Raw genomic sequence first — 23,170 nt, 5'->3', positions numbered from 1 at the left:
CTCCCTTTCACTACAGTGGCAATATTCAGCGATGAAATTAATAAACAAAAAAAAAAAAAAAAAGGACTTCCCTTCCTAGTGATACTTTTCATTGAATGTGCTTCGTTCGGATATTTGTCAGAATGATGTTTTCTTATTTTCTTTTCCTAAATAAGTAGTGTACAAGTACTGGCATTTAGGTACTCACTGATACTGAATACTTATAGCATTACACATGGTTACTTTGGGTTTTTACCATCACAAGATGTTTTTCAGTCACAAGTTTCACTGGAGTACAAACACCAAATTTACAGAATTGTCATAAACTCTCATAAAAAAAAATACCGTAAAGTGGTATCGGTGGCCATTCTATGAGTACAAGTACTCAAGCCCAATTCCTGATACCAGTATCAGTGAATCCCTATGAATTACACTATGAAGTCAGGTTCATCTTGTTATATTTTCCATTAAAAGGTAGGGCTTCACTTACCCCCCCAACCGAGTTCCCACACTGAGTGCCTGCTTTGCTGGCACAAACTTGCCAGCATGTTAACACCAATCCAGGCGAAGCACCACCAGAGCCATATCTTCTCTTCACATTTAAACTTCCCCTATTAACGTCCAGCTGCTCGACAGGATCTAAAGCTGCAGGGACCAGGAGGCCAAAACAAATAGGTGTTATCTCAGGACGTGGTCTCTGTTGCAAGCCGCTGCAATGTTGTCTGTCAATCAAGCCCATGCACCAGCAGTATGAAAGTGGAAAGCGTATCTGTTGTGTAAAGGTCATGAGGAAATATCATATGACAGTCGGCTTTGAAGAGGAGACCAACAGCTGACCGGCCAACTGGGAGAACCTCTGAGTCCCCTGACTAACACAACAAACCTGTGCTGCAAAACAATGGCATTGAAAAGTTGGTCTTTAAATGGATAGGGGGCGCATGACCCCCTCAGATTCATGGTGCCCTTATGCGCCCCCCCTTCATAAGACACCTTCCTTACACCATCGCCTGCCACAATACATCTATACAAGTAACATCCGACTTACAACCGGGAACCGGTCTTAGTCAGAGTGGATGTAAGTCGAATGCTATTCAAAATAGCCGACCTGAGGACTATAGGTGCTACTGTAGTGGTAGATCGCTGTGTGAGAGTGAGATACTGGGATACTGTGCTACCGTAACTGTCGTACGCTGCTACGTGCTGCGGTGCCAGGCACTGAATAAAAAAAAAAAAAAAAAAGCATCTGCTAGCTGAGGTTGTAAGTACGGGTGGACGTGAGTCGAGCAGCTCGTAAGTCGGATGTTACTTGTAAAATAAAGGTAAATAAATAACAAAAAAAATAGGCACATGTTGCTGTCATCCAAACTGATGGTGACCAGGATAGATTGAGGCTGAGCATCCATAACTGTCAGTGTATGTTGTCAGCATACTTGAGATTTGTTCTGTTCGGGTCACATCAGCCAGACGCTGCATTTGTATTCCGTAGTAATTCGGATTTAGAGGATGTCTCCTAAAAAAGAAACTAAAGCTTAACAGAGTTAGAGGAGGAGGTTGAGGAGTGGAATCCTCCTTCAGACTTGGAGACAGATTCTTCTTCTCAATAACTGGCTGAATATATTCGGTTCAGAATATTTGGTGCGCAGCTAATGTAAATTAGTCGCTTTATCCTGGCTGGCATTCCAGACCTAAAACAGTTTCATAGTGTAAGAGTAATGCTCATCAGGTAGGCCTTTGTTGTACAATATTCATGATATCATGTTCCCCAGTGGCGTTTTAGCACAAACCAGTGACACACAAGAGCACTAGTTGAAGGCCAGGTTATCCAACAATAAAGTTGAGAAATTGTACACTGACTTCGTGGCGCTCCACCTTAAAAAAATAAAAATAAAAATTCCCATTTGCATCCCGGTCTTTAGAGTAATTGGGAATGAGCGGATCGACAAATAACATGCTCGTGACTGCTGCGCTATATCATTGCCGAATACACCAAGAACTTAAGCTGAGTAGGCAAATAAGAGGTTTGTTTGTAATAGATTCTGACACAACACAGCCGTTCCCTTTTCCTGAAGTAAGAAGCCGATGTTGAATATCCCCTCAAACGTGTCAAAATATGCAAATGAATACAAGTTTTCTCTCTTACATAAATCATCAATTGTTAATGGAAACTTCACATCAGTCTAAACAGAGCTGAAAGAGAAGAAGTGGGTCATAATTTAAGAGCCAGGGAGCATTTAAAAAAATAATAAGTTTTGATATCCATTCCAGCCTAGAGAGATCACACAGTTTTAAAAAAAACTTAAGTACAGTTTCACTCCTTACTTTGCAATGCGTGTGTATGGAAGGATGAAAGTGCAAGTGCTCTGAGCACAAGCCAAAATGTTTGGTAGGATCTCATTCCTACGTTTGGATTTAGCATCATAGCCACTCTAGTAAACTAAATCTGAAATGTAGAGAGAAGAATTTTAGGACTGTACCTGGATGGGTTGTATGTCCAAAGGCAGAAATACTGTCCACTGTGTGTGTGTTTACATCTTAGAGACGCGGTGGCAGAGAATGTTTCAAAACAAAGACAATGAAACCTGAGTGAGGAAACCAAGTTTCTGGAAGGGACAATGAGATGGAAGCATGTTCCGAAAATAGCTCCAAGAATCGAAGTTCATTTCTTTGAGAGTTGTATTTTGTGGCTTAGAGGTTGCACTGCAAGAAAGTTTGTCCAGATTTTATGATAATAACACACCTATAGTAGAGAAAAATGCTTGAAATTATGAGTCCATGTCTGAAGAATTAATATTTGAGAAGGTATTGTTAACTTGCTTCTAGTCTAGTGCAGTATCTGGCTAACATATAAGTCATAAGTTCATGAAAAAATAAGCCAGATGAAAGTACTAGGAATGCTTCATGAATAACATTCAAATTAAATGGGTATTGTATTTGAATATTTAAAAATATATGTATATACAGTATTTGCGATTCAACTTTGTATATTTTTTTGGGCATACAGTTGTACCCGAATGAGGTACAGTACAGCTTGGTATATTTTTTCGCTGAAAGAAAATGTACCGTTGCTTGGGCGACTTTATGCCACCCGCAGTACTTTTTTTGTGTATCCACACTCCACCCGTAGGTTAGCTTCAGATCTTACAAGAGTCATACTGCCATATATTGTACTTAACTGGCTCTCACCTCCAATAGGGCTGATAACTGCTTCTTTTGTTGCCTAAAACATGTGAAAGACAAAGAACTACAGGAACGGACATCAATGAGCTTTTTTTTACTCCATGTATTTGTAAAACAAAACAAAAAAACACACACATTTATCTTCTGTCTATTGGGTCTCTCCACTGGTCCCATAGGCACAGAACCTCAGGAGACATGAACAAATCAATGTCCATGGTGAATTAACAAGTACACGGTAAAAAAGACTTGAAAAGTAATTTAAAATCTGTCACAACCAAAATATCAGCAAAAATTCCTTCATATCGATGCGGGTCGTGACAAGTAGTGGTAGTTATTGCTGGCATTAATTCCTACTCACCCACTGCAGCAGGTCAAAAGTGAAAGTAAAAACAAGGACTCAGAATACTAAATATGGAATCTAGTTTCCAACACCCCATACGGGTCAGTTACCATGACAACTGCAGCAGCATTCCTCTCCAAGCTGCCAAATATTTACGCAGCAGCCTCATATTTGCTGTCTGACTCCAAGATAAGGAAGCAGCCCAACGGATGTTTCATTTGTCAAAGACTTAATCCATCGTCTTCACCGGATCAATATGACTTATTCACCCCAACATGTTTGCGCTGAAAAATAAGATATCAATAATGCAAAAGTTGCCTTCTCTACGGCATTGTTTCCCTAACCCCTGCAAAGAGGAGTCAAAGGCTGCTACCGCGCACGACTGTATAAAACACATGAATTAATTGGCTTGCATCTCATCTGTAATCGGTGAACTGTCTTTGAAAGCCTTCATCTGACAGCGATGTATCGGCATGAGATGTTCAGACTTTGCCCACAGTGAGGCCTCAATGTCAACTCTGGTTATTTGGTTTTGAAACCAACGGTACGATTTATTTAACACAGCCTTGTTGTTTCAATATAATATGCATTATAAAATTTATTATGAACCGTGGTGGAGAAATGTAGCAGCTGAACATAACACGGCGGCTGAGCCCTTTTTCATTCCATCCAGATGTAGATGGCTGTTTTGCATTGAGCCACTGCACTGATACCTACGATTTGAGAAGAATAAAGCGGTACAAACGGATGTGAATCTTTTGCTGAGCAGTTGGACCTTGTCACCGGCTGCGATCATAATTTGTATGGACTTCTCATCACACCTTGGGTGGAGAGGGTCTTTGGACTGATGGCCTCATCACCTGTTGGCTCCCTCAGACTTCACTGGGCAGCTCTGCAGCCAGAAATGAAAATCTGCTCTTCTATATCCAAAACTGTGGTGTTGTAGAAGAGTGGAATGTTGAATCCAGGTTGCTGGAGACGCGAAGGAAAGGTAGCGCATGGGATCAAGAGATCGATCGAACAAGTGTGTACGCACCATGAAGCTGAGATGCTCTGAAAAATGATCAGTTACCAGTCAATAATACTCTTTATTTTGTTCTTTTCCTTCAGCCGGCTCTTGAACCGAGATCTTAAGTCATTCTCATTCATTGCGTTCTTCCGGCTCCCTGAGCGAGATTTCCTTATACTTCCTGTGTATTTTATTCTTCCAGGGGCCAAAACCAGGCCTCTATCACTTGTTTGTTGACTTGGTCTGCCAGATTTTTGGGATCTTTAGTCAAGTCTTGACATCTTTATGTTCCCTTTACTTATATCCAAATGGGACTAAACGTCCACGAGGTTCATGTGACTATGAAGAATTCCAGAAAATGTGGCGACTGCAGGAAGGACAGGTGGAGAATGAGACATGCCAGAGAGATATCGGCGTGATGCAATTACATCCTTTCAAAACCCCACATAAAAAGACCATGACACGTATTGATTTTGCATTGACTCTAATGGACATAATGGGCGCCATACATCCGTCCACGGACACTGAAGCATTAACAAGGGCTTCCATCCCACTAAAACACTCGAGTTAACTCACCATCAATATCTTAATGATCATGAATAATATACTCTTCTAGTCATTTATCATGCAAGTGTCATGCAAACCAGAAAAAAAAGAAGAAAAAAAAACAATATTGCGACGGTTCGCTCTCACTTTAATGCAGGAATCAACACATTCATAGCCGCAGTTTGGCCATTCACTTCTAATCACGTTTTAATAGAGACATGTGTGAAAGACAAAAGGATAATAGGATTATTATTCTCCTCTAATCTCCATGAGTCAGTGTCACCATGAGTGGTTATGTGCACAACTGTGTGAGTGTGTGTGTGTGTGTGTGTGTGTGTGTGTGTGTCGTCGGGAGGAAGGGAGGGAGACACGATTGGATCATTGCCTGTTGTCATGTGTATTGTTGCTCAATCGTGTGCTTATGTTGATCACAGAAACTCAGTCGTGGAACTCAGTTGTGGAGCGTGGCAGCTGGGATGATAACAACAACAACAAACATGGAGGAATCCCTGAACAAAAGCAAACAAAAGCATCTGTTTGCTTTTGTTCAGGGAGGTTTTTCACTACACAATGACCAGGGTTTCCACTACTCTGAATGTTCTTGAAATTCTTATAAAAGTGAAATTCTTATACAAATATTGTCAAGACATGAAAAGAGCTTTAGTTTAAATGAGGTGATATAAAATATAGACACCATCGTGATTTACTGTTCTATTGTCAAACTGATGCAAAACAAACAATATTTTGTTGTTTAATTGTATGTATGGATATTCTTGTACCATTTATATATATATATATATATATATATATATATATATTCCCAAGTGTGGAAGCGAGGCGGCTTTATTTTCAACCCCTCCCGGATGACCAAGCTCCTCACCTCATTTCAGCGGCTTGTACCCTTAATCTTTCTGTTTTGGTCACCACCCAAAGCTCATGACAGCACAGCACAAAAGTACTGGACTGAGAGGTTTGCCTTCGTGTGTAAATAGGAAGTCATTCTCATGATGGGTGTTGTCTTTGCTTAGTTACAGCAAAGCAAAATGGCTGACAGGACCACATCTTCTGGAATAGTAAGAAAAAATGGCACCATTCCCAAAACCCTCCTCCATGACACGCCAAAAAAAAAAAGTCTGCTCATAGACAGAACTGACAACAAAGGGAGACGATGCAAATTCCAATCACCCCTGGAAATGAGTCAGACTACTGGCTACGATGAACTTTGGTGCCAGCTGCACAGAGACCACATAGCTAATGCTCTCAAACCTGGAGCCCTGAAGTTCCAGCTGCCTGGGAACACTCACAGTGAACCATTGTGAGAGGTGATAAAACACTCCAAAACTTGTCTGCACCCAGGTGAGCTGTTTCCTACCCTCCTCACCCAAGCCACTTTTGCCGTGACTGGCCTCCTGACGTCCAGAGACCAGCGAAAGGGTGTTGTGAATGAAAATAAAAATGACATTATTGTATTTCACCACCTTTAAACACCACCAGCTCTTTTTTTGCTGCCACGCCAACTGTACCATTCCAACATTCATTGGAATTTTGACTGAAATAATAGACAAAAAAGCATCACCTCCATTATTCAGTCAAGCAACAGGACAGTGAGTCCAGTGAGGAACAATTTAAGGATCTTCCATGGACTCAGGAGGGACACTCCAGTCTGAAACAGTTAGATTAAAGCTGAGACAACCCTGGACTGGGACTTGTGCTCTCACTAACACATTAAAGTTAGCAAACTAAGTCCAGTTTGGTGTCACTTGTGACTTGTCAACCCATTACACAATCCTTTTTTTTTTTTTTTTTAGACATCGCTTGCCACTGGACTGATGAAAAATGTGTAAAAAAAGTTTTCGAAATTCAAAACATCTTGCTGCTGGAATATATTTATGAGTCACTGTGTCAGTGTTGGCGTTCGAATGAGTCACTTTTTTTTTATTAATAGACTTGATGTGGGTGGTATTTGGACACCACAGGAGCACACGCATGCCGATCCTACAGGGCTGGAACTTCATCCTGCATGTCATATATATATATATATATATATATATATATATATATATATATATATATATATATATATATATATATATATATATATGAAATATCATGTGCTATTACCCTGCGTGAAGATGCTCTGGGCTGATTTTCACGTTTAAAAAGGGCTTGACTCTGAGTGTTTTTGGTCGCCACCAAAGCTCATCCTTGCACCTGCGGGTGGGAACACGCAGTTGAGGCTTCTGAATCAGAAAACACCCAGCTGATACGTTGTGGCCTCAGTCCTGTGTGTTAGATTGCAATCACCTCAGTTGAGAGCAGAGATCATGATCACATCATTACAATCAGGGAAGCCTCCGCACTGCCCATGTTTTTCCAAACATTCAAGAAAAAGCCCTGCACGCTGAATAGCAATGCCAGAGGTCAACATCACGCATCTCCTGATGGTACGGGGCGAAAGAATCTCACGCTCTGGTGTTTCTTTAACAAAGACACTGCGGCGAGATCATCTCTCTTTGGTGAGTGACGCTCTGTTACAACAGAGTCGACAGCAACGCACACATCTGCTCCAGAGTCTTGAGAAAACAATCATTTAAGTACATTTAAGATACAATCCGACACCATTTGGCAAATATTGTTTCGATGACTGACTGTACGACACACTGTTTGTGCTTGCTTTATGCGCGCAGCGTGAAAGAGGCAGGAAGGATTTAGCACGCGCTCACAAATGGATACATGACACAGATCCTATTTATATCATTTTGAAGTACAAAAAGTAAACAAAAAGAAAAAAAAAAAACTTTTGTGTGGAGGGTCTGACTTGATGCAAATGATGTGGTGATCAAAAATGCACTGCCATGGTTTTGTTTGAAGCTGATTGACTACAATGACTAGCAAAACAAATGGAGTTGTGATCATGAACCAGTGAAAACAAGACAATGAAATGAAAGACTAAATCGGTGTGGAATGGTTATGACAAATATTTGATATAAACAAGCATAACCATAAATCATGAGCATAATTAGGATTAACTATGTTGCCCACATATAATTTATTCACAGAAAAGTGTTCTTCATATTGTCTTCAGTTTGCTTGCTTGTGCCACATCCAGGATACCGGACTTTCTGGAGTCCTTTTTTTTTAACTGTCTGAACCCTGCAGACAATAAGCCACTACTTTTATATATATATATATATATATATATATATATATATATATATATATGTTTACGGCGTCAATATCGAGCCTTGCCACATCAAACCAATGGGCTCAAAATGCGCTGTTTTCGCCCGTATGTCCGTAGCTCCACCAACAGAACCGATCTCCTGGATGACTGGAGATGAGAAGCAGCAGCTGAGACCAGCTGTGGTGTCGGAGATCCTCGGAGACGCATGCGAAAACAGTTCATTTTGGGCGCTTGAATGTCAATAAAAGACGTGAGGAGTTCATGATTCAAGCTCACAACATTGCCCCATTTGTTTCATGACTCAGTCTCCATGCTGGACCCCGTTTTCAAAACTAGTTTAGAAGCGATCCTCTTGCATTTTAAGGCAGCTGCACTACTGACCGCACTACTGCACTTGCATCTTATACACCAGTGCAGCTAATGTTTGAACAAGTCTATTTTCCTTCTGAAATTTGGTGGGTGAGGCTAATATTCAGGTGCGCTCTATAGTCTGGAATGTATGGTATATGGATTTTCATGGGCAGATATGTTTTCATTGCTGTTCTTCAGTTGTGATGTCATAAATGATGGCATTATAATATTTATTTATTTTTTAACCAAACTAGCTTGGACATGACTGAAGGCATAGGTGTGAAATGCACGGCCCACCACTGGTATTTTAACGATATAATTCATATATTTTTGAGCATTTAAATCATCATTGATAGCGCTGGGGTCAATACAGGGGATCCAGATGGTCATTTCACTTGGCAGAATTCCCACCGAGGAAAGGGAAATATCTCACAAATTACACTGCATAGTCTATGTATGTCTTTTGTCAAGGGCACGCTGACTTTAAAGTAAAAGATTGTGAATTAATGTGGCATCTTCTGGGGAAAAAACACAGCTGTGTTATCTGTCTGGCACTGATAAATATAACCAAAGCTACAACGCCACGGCTCGTTCATATAAGCCACACAGGGACAGAGGAAGGGCAGACACAGTCGGGGGGATTCAATCATTTCTATTTTTTTTTTTTTTTATGTTTGTTGTTTTTTTTTTGTTTTTTTTCAATCCAGAAGGCCAACTGCATGGTGCGAGATACACAGAGGAACTGTCAGGTTTCCATATTTCCTAGGTAATGAGTGATGGAGACAGCATGCATCTTTGAAAGAGTGTTTCCAAGTTAGCACTTCTGAAATATTTCCGCGCATGATATACTTCTTTCTCGTGTTTTTTTTTTCTTTGTTGACAGAGGCTGTTGCCCATACGGCTGGATGCAATCATTGCACCACCATCTACACCAGCGCGGCCCCACGCAAAAATGCAAAAAACACAGAACCATGTTCTGTCTTTTTATTGTTTTTTTCTACCAATAGAAAAGAGCTACTTCGTGATTCTGCGCATGTGCTTGACTCTTACGTCACGCTCATATTTTTTTTGCCCCCTGCAGTGACCAAGCACTTGCCTAGAAATGTGCGAGAAATGGGAAGTGTTGCGAGGGTGAGTGTGACACCTCAAATTTGGGTGAGAATTGACAGCCTTCTGAGTGACTTTTAGGGTAGTGACTTTCCTTACTGAAGTGTTGGCAACGCTTTTTTTTTTTTTGTGACTAATTCTGCCGGCGCTCCAGGGTTCATAGTCATCCACAGTGCAGTACTTTACACCACATTTCCAAATGATTTTCAAAGAGTTTAGTTTATGATTTCTGTTTTATTTCTCTTCTGTGCAATAGTCCGCTTCCAGCTGTAAGGAATTTACAGACGTTGCTGAATGGGCATCTACCTGTGTGTTATATATGTGTGTGTACTTGGTTTAAGGCTCTATTTGAGGATTAAAACTTCAAAATAACTAGGTCATGACAACTGGGTTTAAGGTTGCTAATGCGTTCTGGTTAAGGTCAGCCATTTGTTTGGTTGGTTAGGTTTCGGGTGAGAGGCTGGGGAAAGGATGATAGTCAATGAAATGTTCCCTTAAAGATAGTGGTACGTGTGTGTGGTTGCGCATGTTTGGCTCAGAAAATCCAATGCTTTCTGTAACTCTGAATAGTGTGTCCTGTTTACGACGCACAGAGATCCAAGGAATTCAGCTAACAGGCCAAACTCTTATCTAAAAACATCCACAATCAAAGCTTCCCTTTCTCAAACAGCGTTTTTTTAAAGCCAATAAAACGCGGATCTGAAGAGTCTTCAATAAAATTCATTAAATAACAGTCCATATGATACTGACATTGCTTAAATTAGTCTGCAGTTGCGCCGGATGTTTAAGAAAAAAAATGCTAATGAATAAAGTATACTTCAATACAGAGCCTCAGACGCTTGTCATTATTAAGAAATCCGAAACTTTTTTCAGCCCAAAAGAAGACACTTCTTCCTCATTGGATGTGACTGTTCTTTGGCAAATGTAGGGCAGACTCATCAGCAATATTGCTTTTATTTGGGTATATAATCTATTATTCAACGCGTCTCTTTTCCGTTTAATCTGCGGCTCGCCAGCTACGATATCAGGTCTCTTCTTTCTCACTTTTTTTTTTTCCCTATCCGTCTTACTTTTCCTCAACACTGCCCTCTTTTCTCCCTCTCCGTGTCTATCTCTCGTGTGCTCTCATTTATCTGCTGTTGAGGAGATAAGCATCGCTTTTCAGCAGCAAGAGGAGAGACAGGACAATACACAACATGCTCACGAGAGGCAGCTGGCAGCAGCCGCACTCAAGGTCGAACTAAATGCATAGCGCTCGTGTGTATGTGTGTCGGCGTGATTTACAACACTGTTTTTTTCATCCATTATCTTTCCCCTATTCAAATCTTCTCACTTAATTCTGAAACCCTTCTTCTGAGTCCACTCACACACAACATACACAATACCCTTTTTTTTTTTGTCCATGTGTCATGTGACAGGCCTCTTGTTGTATTCCTTTGTGACAACACACATTGCTAATACAATACATCCCATAATTCACAACCTGACTTTACCACTTTTGCACTCTAATAACACCTTCTGGCACGAGTATGGTGTATGGAATGTGACCCTGCAATTGGAGAACAAACACGGATCCCTCATCGAATGCGAGACGAAGACATCAAGGACTCACCTCTGACTTGATGTAGCTTCAGTAAAGCACTGCACAGAGAACTTTAGGCCGATTTCGATTTCTGCCGTCCTCCTTCATTACCCTTTTTCCTTAGAAATGTGTTCTGCAGGGAGAAAAAAAAGAGTTTTTGTTAGCATCCCATGCTCCCAAACACCACACAGGGAAGTCGGTCAACTTATACGTTTTCCCCCGTTATATATTTTTTTTTTTACAATTTCAAATCATGTACGGCGTATAACAACTTTTATACGGGGAAAATTAAGTTCGAACAAACAAAAATTCCCACTGACGTTTCACGCCAGACCGATATCGACTCGCCAATTTCGGATCCAAAACGGATTGTCTCATCTCGCTGGTAGCTGACGACGGTCGCCGCATCCTACAAGCAAAAGCTATCCTCAATTGCGCATTTATTTTTCTCACTATGAGTGAGACTATGGAAGATTGAAAGACACTATGGAAGAATTATATATTTTAAAACATGCTGCACATGGTAAATGTAATGCAAGAGCTTTTATATATGTTACCTTTCTTATCATTTCCCAGTACATTGTCTGTCTTGCTGTGATGTAAATAGTAATAATAAAATATTTTATTGTGTTTGTAAGGTTTCTTTTCAATGTATAAGGGGCGCTTTACAAGGGGAGTTATTAGCAGAGGTTGACATTTTGTCCAACTTAGTGTGTGAAGAACTGCGTTAAGCACATTTGTGATTGTCAGTTCTGCTCCACTGAAGCAAGAGAGTAGCTATAAGAGCATGTTCCAATAATTGATGCGCGACCAAGTGGTCATATTCCAATATGATCTGCTGGAAACCGCGGATCCAAACACGAATCAACAGAGTCTCAGTCAAAAGTTTATTCTAGCACTCACACAATAGGCACAATAATCCACAGGCAACGAATAACCCGAAAACGATGGGGTTAACTCCAAAACAAGGGGAGGGGGAAGTTACTCGCAAGTCCAAAGGAAATTGAGGCAGATGTAGGCTGAACAGAAAAGAGAGCAGGATAAAAAAAAAAAAAAAACGGTGTGATTGTCACATTGCCTCCAGGTGGTGCGCCAAACCTCTGTCAAGCTCAAAGAACACGAGTTGGAAACGTCTGAAAGGAACAGGACGATGACAATGACCACGGAATCTTTCTGTACTACAATGCAACAGTGTATCTATTTCATCCAGAGGGGTTGAACTCAATGAAAACTAGTTGCCACCGTTCTTAAACAGTATATAGAAGTTATTGTAGATGAGGTATCATGAAACAGCATTGCAGTATTGAGGTTGCATTGCATTAGTTCTTCAAGTCCAAACAATTTACAGTATACGGCGCCATCTGGTGGCCTTTGAAAATCACGACATTGTTTCATGAAACCTCACGTACCCATCACTGCTTACTGGCCATAAGAGCGGGGCCTTTTGGTGACAACACCACTTCTTCACCCATTATCTTTCCCCTATTCAAATCTTCCCCTCTTCCTCTCACACACACTTTTTTGTGTCACATGATAGGCCTCTTGTTTTATTCCGTTGTGACAACACACATAACTAATACAGTACATCCCTTGAAACATTTTCAACAACTAGACACACTCTCTTACTTTTACTCGGGTTGTGGAATGTATTATTCTGTTGCTATGGCGGAGGTCAGTCATAACTTCTTGTCTACAGTTTCAGCTTGACTGAGAAATAACTTGATCAAGCGCAAAACATCAAGTCAGAGTAGGCACGTGTTCGGCATGAATTTGTGTCCGGGCTCAGGAGTGCAGTGTCTTATCATTTCATTGCAAGGCAAGTCTTTGTGGACGACAAACCAGGTGTGTCAATGCTGCCTTTGAGTAGAGGAAACGACACACAACCTGGAGTGAAGAGGTGCGAGGCTGAACAGTGAAGGGTGAATAGCGGAGAGGAAAGCTCCGTAAGAGTCTGAGCAAGGGGGTCGAAACTGTTCCACAGAGGGCAGCAGCGGGTGCAGATTTTTGTTCCAAACAGTGAAGTGGACACTTTCAACCAGGTGTCTCAGGAGTGTAATCGATTGACGTCAGTCTGGGGTTGCTTTAGAGGAGCAGCTTGGACACCTGTGGTATAAGCCCTGATATTTTCGTTTTTATTTATGTCTTTACAAGTAACGTCCGATTTACGGCCGGGATCGGTTCCGACCAACCGGTCGTAAGTCAGAGTGGACGTAAGTCGAATGCCATTGAAAATAGCCGACACGAGGGTTATAGGTGCTACTGCAGTGGTAGATGGCTGTGTGAGAGTGAGATGCTGGGATACTGTGCTGCTGTAACTGTCATACGCTTTGCCAGGGTGCTACATGCTGCGGTGCCAGACACTGAATAAAAATAAACAAATAAATAAGCATCTGCTGGCCATGGTCCTAAGTATGGGTGGACGTAAGTCGAGCAGGTCAGAAGTCAGATGTTATTTGTATTTATTTTTGTTTTCATTTATTTACATACTATGTATTCACTTTCATCTAAGTTCCTTCCTTCTGCATCCCCTGTTGGAAACTTAGAAATAGAGTTCTAGTTCCAAATAACAGGCCGTTCCACATCAAACCTGGAACACTGGGAATTTAGTGAGTCACAAAATCCACCTGTTTTGTAGTGGATCAGTATGAAACATAATTCAGATATGATAACATTTTAAAAGTTAAAAGTTGCGGGCTACCAAAAATCCTAACAGGCCAGATTTGGCCCTCATGCCTTGGGTTTGCCGATAAGTGGCGCAGTCAGTGGCGTGAGTGAGGGGTCATGGTAAAAGCATAGCTTCAAACCAGAAGAGTCAGGACTGACACCCAGGTCCCTAGCACACAGCTAGAGGTGGCCGCTGCATTGGTGATGGCCCTGGTGATCGTGGAACCCCCACGGAGCACAGCCTCATCTTGGTTCGGAGCTGGAGTGATCACAAATTGATCTTCTTGGAAGAAAATGTAATTGATAAATTAGATCTGTTTGATTTCATAATCACATCCAAATGGAACAATTTGTTTGGATTCTCAGTGGCATATGCTCTTGACATCTGTTGCAGTCAGTGCAGGAAGTTGGACCCAATGGGAGGAGCATATGGCCAGATCCAGATGATTTAATGTTTTCTCTCGCAACATCTCCAGGAGCAGATCTGCAAGCAGATGCTCTCATCGTGGACGGAGAGGCCACCTGACATGGAAAGACTAAACAGATCGGTGGTGACAAGGAAGAAAATAACAGCCAAAAGTGCACACAAGTCAAAGTGCAGATGCGTAAAACACAACTGTATGATTCTGAGCTGCCTTTGAGCTGGAGACTCTTATATAAACTATGTCCAAGGAAGCCATTGCAGCAGGTATAACCTGTGGGGAAATACGGCTGTTTGAGTTGCAGAGCAGCAGAGGACTGCAGTGGAGCTGCTTATAGAGCATGGAGACGGATTTAGGCGACATACAGAACTATGTTAATTTGTGCTTTGACCTGTTTACTTCACACAGAGAACAAAGAGATTCTGAAATGACTTGAATTTGACTTGGACATGGATCATTTCAAAAAATGAAAAGTCCAGAACCGTACAGTGGACTCCGTTAATAAATCACAGCAATGTCGGCATTTTCTGTTTCTAGACAGGATACCGAGCATTTTCTTCTTCATTGTCCTCCCGCCAGGCGTCGGCTTGACAATAACTTTTATATTTTTAAAAGGCAGACGTTTTGTTTTATCCACAAATGGCAGCCAATAAACCTTTTCAGCAGCTTGAATTTCTCATTAAACTTACCTAGTGAGTCGCTCAGTAGGTGTTCTATTTGGCAGCCAAAGTCGGAGCTGCCCGACGAGTGGAAACAACTACATGATTTATCTCGGTTCTGCAGGCATCTTCTGTGGAGTTCATGGCCCACATCTGAGCCTCCGGGTTTCAGAAGCATTGCAGGTATTGTGATAGTAGGTGTATGTACCGTGTGTGTGTGCGCCTGACACCATTTTATATTTACAATGTAAGTATTTAGAAAGTTCAGAATGAAGAGGTAAATGTTTTCCCAATGTTTTTTTTAAGAACCTACTTTTGCAAGTCTTAATTCATTTCAATAAAACACTCAAATAATATTTTTAACTGCTCCCAAAGTTTTGTTGCGGTTCAGATTGACTTGACGTATCGACCATTTCTCATGCCATGTAGCCGTGGACACGGATGTTCGGTGAAAAACTACTCTAAAATACTAAATATACTCTAATAAAATACAAGAAAACAGCGACATACCATTTCGCCATCAAAACCAAAACTAAGGAGAAGTTAAACTAGCTCTTTCTTTCAGCTCCAACATGGCTCAAGCCCTTTCTTTTCCGGTTCCAAAGTGACTGAAGCTTGCTAACACGTGACACATGCGTCACCTTTTCTCCCCTCAGCGACTTCAAATGACTTAACAGGGGGCGCCAAACCCAAGTAAGCACCATCACTAGCTCGCACACATATATACGTACAAGAAATCCAAACATTCAGACAAACCCAAAATGATGACAGATACAATATTATTGACTCATCTGTGTCATTACATCTTGGTGACGCACCATCTTAAGTAGAAGTCAAGGGGATGGGTTCACTCTTAGTCCTCAAACTGTTCCCCAACAAAGCTCTCAAGCACAGACCCAAGATAGGCGTGTGGTAAAGTGGATAACTGGCAACTTTCATCCACTGTTTCAGCCTGACTGACTGTCCTCAAACACCATAAAATAGAACAGTTTGTAACAGATTACATTCAGCAGAAAAACAGTTTGGCTGCAGTTTGTTTGGCAAGCACACTCTGACCTATAAACTGACAGTTATGACAAGTTATGAAAAGATCCCATCACTCCAAATTCCTTTTTCACTGGTTGGGATAGGGATTTAGTTTATAAAGACTTTTATTCCACATTTATTGATCTATCATTTAGACTTCTCTCTAAGTTTGAGTCGCTTCCTGTGCTATTCACTGCATTTCTTGTCTTGCCACACAAGCATGTCTTCTGCTATGGTTCAGGGTATAAATACAGAATGCACAGATCAAATAAATGCTTATGCTGAAAACCAAAAAGAGCACATCAAGTCACAGGCAATCTCTTTCAACTTCCATCCCTCTCTCTTTTTTTGGAGCTGACTCAGGGAGGATGCAGCAGACATGTCAAATAAATTGGTAACAATGCTGAGAAAAGAACCAATAAAGTGTATCAGCTGTCCAGTTGTCCAAGAAATTCTGATTCACTCCCAAAATAGAAAATGGATTGTTGTCAACTCTCAGCAACTTTGTGAAGTAGCAAAGCACTGTCAGCCGAGACAGATTAGAGAAAGATGGTGAGGCCGGAAAGCAGCGCTCACAGCAAAAATAAATGGACTCTGAAGTCACCTCTGCAAGCAGTCAAGTGCATTAAGTCAAGAGGGCTTCGCTCACGAAACTAGACATCACACACTGTGTCGGCGGCCCCTGCTCCCATTCAGCTCCTCAACTGTTGAAAAAAGTAAAAGAAAAGATCCTTCCTTCTTTGAGTTCTCTTTCATCTGCTTCCCATCACGTCACCCACTTGTGGTAGGAGCGAGCGCTCAAGAGCAAACAGGACTGTCATTTGTATTCATCCGTCTCCTCACTTGTTCTTCACGACTTTGCCGTTTTCGGTCCTCATTCCGGATTTATTTTGCCTAAAATATTGCTTTAGCATGACGCTACTTTTTCAAACTAAATAGAGGGGGATGTGGCCAGTGGGCTATTTTCTTGTTTAATTTGCGGCTCATCTGCAAAATGGGTAAGAAAATAAAAAAAAGAAAATCCTGCGCTCACAAACTCCAGTGTCCAGCCCTGGGGACAGATTTGATTCTCATGCTCTCTTATACCAAGCAGTTTGGGAACTCTATTCAATACAACCTTAGGGATTGTTAACATCCAACGCTGGGATTAGCACAGCATGTCACTGAGTGCCCCCCACACACACTTTGAAGTGGCTGAGATAGTGTCAATCTCTTTGCTTTCCAAAGAGATTAAATGAGAGTCAGTGAAGCCGATATCTTCCACGGTGGAGAACACGTGGTTTGTTTTGGCCTCAGTGTGTCGGTATGTCCAAAGGTCTGTCAGTGAGGGACCATAATCATGAGGCGACTAATATGAACCCTCGCTCGGCGACAATGTAATTAAGATTTCCAATTTGGTCTCAACAATTGCAGCATTGTTCATTCCCTCATTTGAGCACGGGTCATGTTTCAATATAAAGACACACACTTGCAGAGGCACTAAAATGTTACTAATGAATATAAATAAATACATGAGAAATGAGAGACATTGTCTCGGCATTTTTGTGTTACATTTTCCCCAAAAATACGTAACTGTGAGGTAAGCCTGAGTGATAAATCGAAAGTTTACTGTCACCAAAATTTACCACGCTGACCAACGTCATTTTCCCCAGGTCGATAAAGTCGGTATTTTAATAGGAAAGAAAAAAAATGTGTTTTTCGTCTGCTCTGACTGTAGGCCAGTGCTTCTCAATTATTTTCTGTCGTGCCCCCACCAGGAAGAAGTAAACATTTGGCACCCCCCAACTTTCCGCCGCCTGTGTAAATACTCTCATTTGCCCATAAAATCATTACACCTCTACATAACATTGTATTCTTATAACATTAGAGAAAAGAAAAAAGAAAGTAATATAGATCAACTTAACTTTAATGCTGCTTTGTCTGTAACAGAAAAGATTTAAAGTGCATCAATTTGCCGGAAAATAAAATGAATGAATGGATGTGCTATTAAGACTTTATTCTAGTACGGTAAAAAAGTATCTTCCAAGGTCACATGCGCCCCCACTGGCATCGCTCCACACTCCGCCCCACTATTTGAGGACTGTCATAGGCAATGTAGATTCCCCTTTACTATGGGGTAAAGCGAGTGTGGTCACCTAACTCGGCAATATTCAAGATATTAACATCACAAAATTCACCCCCCTCATCACGCACGACAGTGATCTACGTCACTTTTGCGCTCTCCCTTCACAATAGAGCAAGAACACCAGTCAACCACAAACCTTGTTTCATGCTTGCCGCTGAGGAATCATCAGGAATCACAAATATGACCATACTCAACAGAGCAACCAGTCAAAAACACGCACAATATATGCAGCACACATGTGTTTTCAGACCCAAGTCAAACAATAATTTGAGGCATTATGTAACACGAACTCGTTCAAGGACCCACGTAGATGATGCTAAAAAAAGTTAGCCACATAAGGCTAACATATATGGAGCTTCTCACTGTCCATCCCCTGAGATTGTCACACCAAAATGAACTGGATATTGGTCGTAATGGTTTTCTTGTGCAGCCTGTGTCTGTGCGTAGCGTATCACTGAAACAATTTATTCTTAAACTTTTACTGCAAGAACTCGTTCCTGCACATTGCAATTTAACTCCAACTGTTTTCTTTCATGTGCACTTGCACCTAGTTATGGCACATAAACATCTTTGTGTATACGCATAAAAAGAGTAAATACAATAATTAACCAATGTGATACTGGGATAATAAATGAACTGAAACCACGGTTGAAGGTTGAACACCAAAGGTCCGGTAGCATCATATTTTTTGACAATGAGTGGAGGATTTGTCGCGCATCATCCCAGCCCTCATGTGGAGGTGTGCACAGATTAAAAGTCTGCAACAACACGCGGTTGCAGGCAGTTCTGCAGGCTTCTTTGTGTGCTACCATCAGAAAGACAAAAGAAATTGTGGCCATGCACAGGTCTGCTTCAACCTTGAGTACAATTTCCAGATGTCTGATGGTGCCGCTTTCATTATTCAAACAGTTATACAAGTGCCATAAATACTGGCGAGAAAGAGGAAAGATTCCATACAAAGTATGTATGCTGTATCTACCTAAGAACAAAAGGAGTTGTGAAGATGTCTGCTGAAGCTAGTGAGATAATGGCATCATCCACAAAGAAAGTCCTTCAGGCCACACAGCAAGAAGAGTCCATTTCTTCGAGAGCAACATACAACAGCCTGAATACAGCTTACAAATGCACATAGCAACAAAGTCCTGACAAAATTTGTCACTGAACTGCCTCAGAATTCCATCCTGTGTGATGAACGGTCGTGACAGTGTGATGGTGAGGGGTAGTTTTGCTGCAGGAGGGACTGGTGCACTGGGCAAAACAGATGGCATCATGAGGAAACAACATTATGTGGAAGGATTGAATGGCCATCTCTAGCCATCAACCAGAAGGTTAAAGCTTGGGCGAAAATTGGTCTTCCAAATGGACAATGACCTGAAGCATACTGCCAAATTGTTTACGAAGTGTTGTGGAGCGGCCATGGGAAATTTCAGTCCCATCGAAAGTTGGGAAAAGGGGCCCACAAAGTTGGACCAGGAGGAATGGATATTTTCATGTGATAGAAAGTAAAAGTCCAATATGGCTTCAAGTTAGTCTCAACTCAATGTAGCAGCCGCATATATCGTGGTTGCTGTTTGATGGAGACCTCTTAAAGCCAGGTGGCAGGCGAGGAAGACAGCTCGCACGGCTTTGACTAAGCTGTCCTCTGTTTTTCCTCCGTTTCAGCATTACAGGTTGCGCCGACTGCGACTGCATTACCGCGACAACAGTTCAGCCACTTGTCATCTGTCTGTCTGCGCTGTGGGAAAGAGCTCACGATCAATCCACCAGCACCAAATATAAATCTGCCCGCGACATCTTCAGTGCAACAGGTACTCCCTTTGTTTTGTCATCTTCAACCTCTCTGAAAGAGAGAGCCCACCTTTGTAGGGCAAGGTAAATGGAGGGGGGGGCAATATACGTGTATGACTCTTTTATTGTCAGGCTTATGCTCTCTACAGACGCCAGGGGCTGCACTTTAAATCCATAATCAGCTGTCATGAAGACGACAAGCCAATCCGTCTGAGAGGTGTTCGGAAGACTTTGCAACATTGTCATGAGAGAATGAGCATCAATGAGATGCCGGCACATTCCCTAGAGTGAGTGATGGTTATGTATGTGCGTGTGCGTATTACACCGGGGAGGCTGATTGATGGTATGAGTAAGAGGTTTTTGTTGTGTGTGACAAACATTCTGCCTGCGACTTAATCTCTGCTTATGTGAGCCGGCATGGCCGTGTATACGTGTGCGCATTGATGAGCCACTCTTTCATCTGGAATCATCATGACATTCTCGTTGGTTTAAACAACATTTTAGCTTTTCATTTAACTCCTTTTTACCAGATCAGCGGGGCCAAAAGGATGGTTATTTGCTGGTGTCGCACAGCGACCTTGAACCAAAACACAGCCTTTACAGACGTGAGCTGACCATTCTTGAAAAGTTTCTCTCTCCATTCCAAAGACAGGAGTCACTCATTAGTCTGTCCACAGAAGGTAGTAAAAGAGATTGAAGAGTAAAATGAGGACTGGCTGACAAACCGACACCCAAGGGAGGGAAGCGAATGAGAGGACTGATGGTGGTCCGGATGTAATAACTGGCTTACAGGGGACTGGGAGAAGAGGATGTGACTAGAGGAAGAAAGAGAAAAGCAGTCATGAAGACTGCTAGCAGTGCACAGCTTGTTAGAAATATGTTTGGATGAGCAAAGTAGAATAGTAAAAATGCCTGGGAGGTGCACAATAGAGACTTACTGCTGTCAATTTAGTTGTTACGGGGGAAACATCTGGTGTTCTGTGTCCATATTTAAAACACTGACAGGAACGCAGTGTTATGAGCCTTGGATAGTTTCAATGCTGCAAAAGTCGGGAGGGATAAAACAACATCTATTATGGGCACGAACACTTCCCACCCAAATCTGATTAAGACGGAATGCATTTTTGCAATCAGATAAAGATGCGGAAAATGAGTTTTTCTAAGAGTGGGATGAGATTATAATAATTGCTCTAACCATTCTGTGTTGGTATCAGTAACCATAAATAAGTCCTTGTTTTAAATGCGTTTGATCTAATTATACTTCTTAAGACGTCTCACTACATTAGCCCTCGGAAAAGGAGCACATTCTAAAAACGCATAGAGAGCTGGGTTCATGTTGGAGGTAGACGGAAGTGTTCTCGTGTCAACTTGTGAACTCGTCCAGCATAGTTTCACTTCCAAGGCGACTGTTTTCAAATCCAGTGTTGGCGTTGCTGTCAGTCGTCTGCAGTGCAAGATGACCAGCAGGGTTGGAGATAGGAAGTACAAAATGTGGGTGGTCTGGATCATACACATTTAAGCCTAAGTGGATTTTGCAAGGTGCTATATATACCAAGTGACCTCAGTCTTTCAGTCTTTCCTCAGTCTTTCCTTGACAGGACACGCTGACTACGCGGAAGGCTAACTGTGCTTCAGCTGAAAACCTAATGTATCAACATGTTCCCAAATCTGCCTTCTGAGCGCACTTGTCTCTGCCTGATGTGCGACGACAGTTGCATTCAAATGTTAATAAACCAATAAATAATAAAAGAAATTAAACTTCAAATGAAGAATTCGATGGCACTTTCGAGCACGCACAAAACGTTATATATATTAGCAATAGATGATGGTGACGTTCGCGTCATGATCGGCTGACGTGTCGACTTTATTACAGGCTATTGGGGATAAAAATCAACGCCATTTATTGAACTGTAGCAAAAATGTGCATCAATGAGAATACTTTTTACCCTTTTAACTACATGTTGACGTACGGGGAGTTGCGACACATTAATCCGGAAGGAAGCTAATTTAACCCCAGAAGCACCCCGTGCATATTGTCCATTGAGGTAGCGACTTTGAGAAAGTCATGTGGGAAGGGAACCATTTTACTCCATTGAAATACCAGTCCATTGGAAGACTAACTTTAAGATCACAGTGTGCCAAAGCACCCTTGAGAATTTGTTTGAAACAACAATTTCAGGACTCACAGGTACTTCTTTATTTCATTAGAAACTTCAAATGTGTTGAATAAGTGCTCCTGCCAAAATATCAAGAGTAAAAACGCTCATCTTTAGCGACTACAAATGAATGTTCTAGTTCACCAATTTATGTGGAGTTGCATATTGTACTAAAAGATTCTAAGGTCAGAAACTAAGTAGCGTCTCTCAGACTTGCTTTGTAGATGTGTTTTTGTATGATGTTTTTTTTTTTTTTTTTTTCTTGAGAAATCAATGATGCATCCACTGACAGGAAGCCAGTAGAAGAGGGTGTTACACACACACACACACACACACACACACACACACTTGACACAACATGCTAAAGAAGCGACCACAGACCGTGTACTGAACATAAACAGAATCATATCCTTCACTAATGCAATGTGAATGAGCAAGAAGGCAATGTACCCTTTACTCTCTTTCGCCCCAAGGTTGAGAGGACACACTTGTTTATTACATACACACAAACACACCCATGCGGAGGGATCAGCTACAATCATGTCTTAAAATGGCGGGAGAGAAGAGTCGAGAGGAAGAGCCGGCGACGTCAGTTTTCTTTGCAGAGAAGATGAAAGAGGGAAGATCAAACAAGCGCTTGAACGTGACACATGGAAATGTCACTCCTCCCCAGATACACGCGCACACAGCGAGCCCAGACAGATATACACACATCAGCGCCGTAGAACCCATGATGGAAGATGCGTGGGTCCACTTGAGAGCAATTATATGCAAGATGAAGCATGTTTGTGCGCGTTAATTTATACGCAGTCCTCGCCATCGGTGTAGTCTTGGCTGTAATTAATCACGAGCCGCTCTGAATAAATCAACGCGGGACACAAAAATTAGGACACAACAATATTGAAATGAGTCGGTAAATTACAATACCCCATGACAACGGCGTGAACTATTGTCACCTCCTGGAAAGCCGTCACTAAAAATGGTCCACCTTTGAGGAAATAACAGTCGAGTGAGAAAGGAACTTTTTCTGTTGTGACGCAGTTTAAGCCACACTG

At 41.7% G+C, this 23,170-nt stretch overlaps 1 protein-coding gene across 2 annotated transcripts in view; it reads right to left on the bottom strand.

Moving 5' to 3' along the window:
• Positions 1-23,170, bottom strand: part of LOC128754737 (zeta-sarcoglycan-like) — a 263,859-nt gene that overhangs the window by 173,432 nt on the left and 67,257 nt on the right. For both annotated transcript variants that reach the window (XM_053857566.1, XM_053857567.1), the window contains exon 3: positions 11,306-11,408. The gene's annotated coding sequence lies outside the window, so the exon portion shown is untranslated. The remainder of the gene's footprint in view (positions 1-11,305; positions 11,409-23,170) is intronic.

This window comes from Synchiropus splendidus, chromosome 2 (assembly GCF_027744825.2).
Source record: "Synchiropus splendidus isolate RoL2022-P1 chromosome 2, RoL_Sspl_1.0, whole genome shotgun sequence".
NCBI lineage: Eukaryota > Metazoa > Chordata > Actinopteri > Syngnathiformes > Callionymidae > Synchiropus > Synchiropus splendidus.
This window is presented reverse-complemented; position numbering and strand designations above follow the sequence as displayed.